We start from the raw sequence: 4,630 nt of genomic DNA, 5'->3' as shown, positions 1-4,630 counted from the left end.
GACCAGGCTAGCCTCGAACTCAGAAATCCGCCTGCCTCTGCCTCCCGAGTGCTGGGATTAAAGGCGTGCGCCACCACGCCCGGCGCGTGTTTCCTTTTAAAAACCGTCTTGTTACACTTATTTTCTGTGCTAGGGAGCACACGTACGAAGTCAGAGGACAACTTTCATTTCTACTCTGCGGATTCTGAGACCTGAACGCAGGCAGAGCCGGGCCTTCACCCACTCAAGGGCTTAAGCAATATCTCCAGGAAACTGACAGCCTGCTGCTTCTTGAAGACAATTCTCCTTCCACTCCTCAGGTTAAATATCACCATAGATCAGGGCAGCGTGTCCTCCAGGTCTCACACCTCAGAATAAACAGTCCTGTTTCCCAAGCCAGGCCTTAGAGCACTCCTCGGAGCTCTCCTGCAGAGAGGAGCCCTTCCCCTGACCCTTTCTCTCCTGTTTTCTTCCTTCTCTTCCCCAATTCCCTTTGTTGGTAAACTAAAATGTTCTTGAGCCAAGCTTTGGACTTTTGTTTTTTTTCTAGTTGGCCTTCCAGAGCAGAGTTAAACCAGTTTGGCAACCTGCCCCTTCCCTCCCAGAGTTTCTCCTCCCTCCTCCTCGCATCTCACAAAAGTGCTACTGAGGCTCACCATCTTACCGTAGCTCTGCAGAATCAACAGCACACAATCTGCTATAAATAAGTGAGAAAGAGCCAGAAGAAGAGGCCAGGAGAGAGAAGGTGAACCCAGGGTGGTACGTGCCTGTAATCCCAGAATTCCAGAGGCTGAGGCAAGAGGATCTTGGCAACTTTGAGGTCAGCAGGGTCTATGAAGCAAGACCTTGTTTCAAAAAAGTGGAGGCTGGGCCAGGAGAGATCGCCACCTCATCTAGGAACGGAAACGGGACTCCAATTGAGCAACCCGGGAACTTAATCATTCCCTGCATCCGACAGGGGTGTGCCCAGGGCTTAAGGGATGCCTATCAGGACACATTCCTGATTTCTCTATCTTCATGCACAAGTCTGACCCTCACTGCTGGGCTTATCCAACGGGCTTTGCTGAATCCAAGAAATAAGCTAACTACAATTGAGAAAATAAAGTCCAGAGCTGGAGAGATGGCTCAGTGGATAAGAACACTTGCTATTTTATAAAGGATCTGCATTTCCAGCAACTGAATGGGGGTTCACAAGCATCCTAACTCCAGTTTCAGGATGCACAAGATATCCAGACCTACCTGCAAGAAAAACATTCATACATATAAAATAATAAAATAAAATAGGTCTAAAAGAAGAAAGGAAAAAGGCCCAGTTGCACATTTAACCCCAGCACTCAGTAGTCAGAAGAGACAAGGGCATCTCTGTGAGTTCAAGGTCAGCCTGGGTTATACAGCAAGCTGCAGGTGGGGCTACACAGTGAGACCCTGTCTCTAAGAAAAACCAAAAAAGAATAGAAAGAAAACACAGGGCTGGAGAGATGGCTCCGTGGTTAAAAACACTGGCTGCTCCTGCAGAGTACCCGGACTTGAATCCCAGCTCCCACATAGTTTACAACTGCCTGTAACTCCAGTTCCAGGGGATCCTGGACCGCTCACCTCCATGGGCACCAGGAACACACATGCTATGTGCACCGATATATACAGATAAAGCACTTATATACACAAATAATTTTAAATTATTATAAAAATAACATCCTTATATATCAACTGGCAAATGGTCACTACCCTAACACCTCCCAGGACACTGACTCCTTAACATAAGCCCCAGGACCTTAATACTTCAGCCACACTCGTGGATGGTCCAGACCATCGGTGCTAACTGTTGAATGTCTATGTGTGTTGCTCTCTCAGGAAGAAAAATCCCTAAGATAGTTTCCAAAACCTTGGGAAACACTGGGGAGGAAGGCTGCACTTTCTTCCCTTCCCAGCACCTCCCCCCACCCCCACATCCTGCACTCCGCCAAGCCCCCACCCCACCCCACCCCCGCCACCCGCACACCCCAAGCAGGCTTACCTCCCTCCACCTTGCTTTCCTTTTCTTTTCTCTTCTCTTCTCTTTTCTTTTTTTTTAAATTTATGGAACACTTCACAAATTTGCATGCCATCCTTGTGCAGGGGCCATGCTAATCTTCTCTGTATCGTTCCAATTTTAGTATATGTACTGCCAAAGCGAGCACTTTTTTCATTTTTTTAATTAAAATTTTCTTTTTGAGAATTTCATACATAAATAGTTTCCTCCCTAATTGGGAGTCCCAGTGCTATTGTTAGTTTTGGGGTTTTGGGTTGGTTTTTTTTTTTTTTTTAATTTTTTGCTCTTTTTGTACTGGGACACGGAGCTACACATCAGCCTCAGAAGGCGAATTTTTCATATCTAGTGCATCATAGAACTCTCTAGAATCTCCCTCTTTACACTGCAGTGTCACCTACACACACACAGTGAAGCCATACATCTCTACATGCACAGCACCAAGAAACTAGAAACATCTAACATCCTATCTGTGAGAAATGTGGAGAATTCTTACACCACAAATTCAAAAAAGGCAAAGAAAACACAAAACACATATAATTTGGGGTTTCCCATACATTCCTGGATCAAAAACAACATCTAAGGTTGCTATTTTAAAGCCAAATTAAAGTGTTGGTGTATATGTGTGTGTGTGTGTTTATGACAGGAAACTACCCTAACAATAACACTTTATTTCCTGCAAACTACAAATAAATTCCATGCATTCCCATGCTTACTTTGCTCTGGAGCCCAGGGCCACTGACTCAGAGTCGGAGACCTCCTGTGTCATTGAGAAGAAAGTTTCTGTTAGGGCCCTAAGGTCTTTCTCAATGTTTTGAACCACTTAACAAAGAATTTGACAAACTGAGATACGTGAAACCTTAGTCACCAAGGACGGCTTCTAAGACCTCAGCCTACAGGTATTTTTACCGAGCCATCCCTGAGTCACCAGGCTCTCTAAAAAACTCCAGTATGATCTTGTTTCACTAACCTTCACATCTTTTCCTAACGGAGCTTGCCGCCGGTGGTCACGTGATGCTGATCCCCTTCCTTTTGGGGGCGCAAGCAGCAGAGATTCAAGGCAGTCGGGTCACCTGATTCGCACCCACACAAAAGTGTTTGGTAATTGCTAACTAAACAAAGAGGAAATGGCCAGGCCTGAAGCCACATTCCCAAACTGAGTTCCTTGGAACATTCCTCCTTAGAGGTGCTTGCTGACCCAGGGCGGTGGCTAACCTCCTGCTGTGCACAGGAATCCACCAGGCCCACATCTTACAAGCCTCTCACTCAGCGGTCCCCAAACTTACCGGACACTCCCTTTTCTCTAGCATCGTCATTAACATTCCGCCTGTACCTTAGGCCTTGCCTGTTGGGTCAGTTCTGCTGAATTCACAGCCCAGGTATTGTGGTTAATTATCCCTTTCTTACTCCAGGAGTAGTCAGAAGTCAGGATGTTCGTTTGTTTTTGATGGAGGGGATTGGGCCTCAGGCATGCCTGGCTTTCCTCTACCACCGAACTTCCTACCTGTTAGAATTTATGTCCTTTGGTGGGAAACGCTCAATCCAAAATCCATTGGTCTGTCACTACCAGTTTTCCAGGGGAGACAGGGTGAGGTAGCCTTGCTTCCTACTCACCTCTTTCCTGGCATTACAGGATATGCCAATTCCTTGGCCTGGCACTTGACCTACATGGCTGAGAGTTTACAATCAGGAGTTGCAGTCTGGATTCAGAGTCCAGTCTCCTCTGTTTAATAGACTTTGGGCAAATTGTTTCACCTCTCTGAGCTTCAAGGTTTCTATCTGTGAAACAGAATAAAAGGTACCTGGCTTTTGAAAGAAAGTTTTTTCTAGAGCAGATTAAATTGGCTACATAGCCAGGCAGTGGTGGCACATGCCTTTAATCCCAGCACTTGGGAGGCAGAGGCAGAGTTCAAGGCCAGCCTAGTCTACAGAGTTCCAGGACAGCCAGGGCTATACAAACCCTATCTCAAAAAAAAAAAAAAAAAAAAAAAGTGGCTATGTAAAGCCTGAAGTATGCTCGCTCTGGGGCACACCCCTAAGCGCCAAGAGCTGGTTTTCCTGTGCCCTTGGCCCCACCTTTAGTTAATACAGCTTTAACACCTAGGACAGAAGACAGAGGAAATGGAAAGTTTGGCTGGAGGAGAAAGAGGGCGCCTGCGGAAACATTTTACAATGTGAAGTGAGGTCAGAGGCACTGACACAAAGGTGAGGTCAGAGGCACGGACACAAAGATCAAAGCCTCTGCGTGTACAAAGTAAGAGGTGTGTCCCAGTCTGAGGAGCCAGGTCCTACCTCCAAAGCCTCCGCGGCTGCACTAAGCACCCAAGGATGGGACCTCTTCCCTTTCTCCCCACACAGCCACCAAAGGCCATCACAACCAAAGGATGAGAGCTGAGGGCAGGCACCGAATGCACTTCCCTAACCACAGAGACAAACAGAGTTAAACATTGTTTTAAAAGGGGTGTGCTCAGCAAGTATTTGTCGAATAACTAAAAGCTTTGCACGAAGGAGAGTTAAGTATGCCCGTGAATAACTGAGATTAAAGAAGCATGGGGGGGCCGGGCGTGGTGGCGCACGCCTTTAATCCCAGCACTCGGGAGGCAGAGGCAGGCGGATTTCTGAGTT

The 4,630-nt window shown here is 46.8% G+C and overlaps 1 non-coding gene across 1 annotated transcript; it reads right to left on the bottom strand.

Annotated features, from left to right (window-relative positions):
• Nucleotides 1–2,049: 2,049 nt before the first annotated feature.
• On the bottom strand, nt 2,050–2,156 carry LOC115032570. Its single transcript, XR_003838215.1, has one exon. It is a non-coding gene; the product is annotated as a U6 spliceosomal RNA (small nuclear RNA).
• Nucleotides 2,157–4,630: the final 2,474 nt, after the last annotated feature.

This window comes from Mus caroli, chromosome 1, assembly GCF_900094665.2.
Source record: "Mus caroli chromosome 1, CAROLI_EIJ_v1.1, whole genome shotgun sequence".
Lineage (NCBI taxonomy): Eukaryota > Metazoa > Chordata > Mammalia > Rodentia > Muridae > Mus > Mus caroli.
This window is presented reverse-complemented; position numbering and strand designations above follow the sequence as displayed.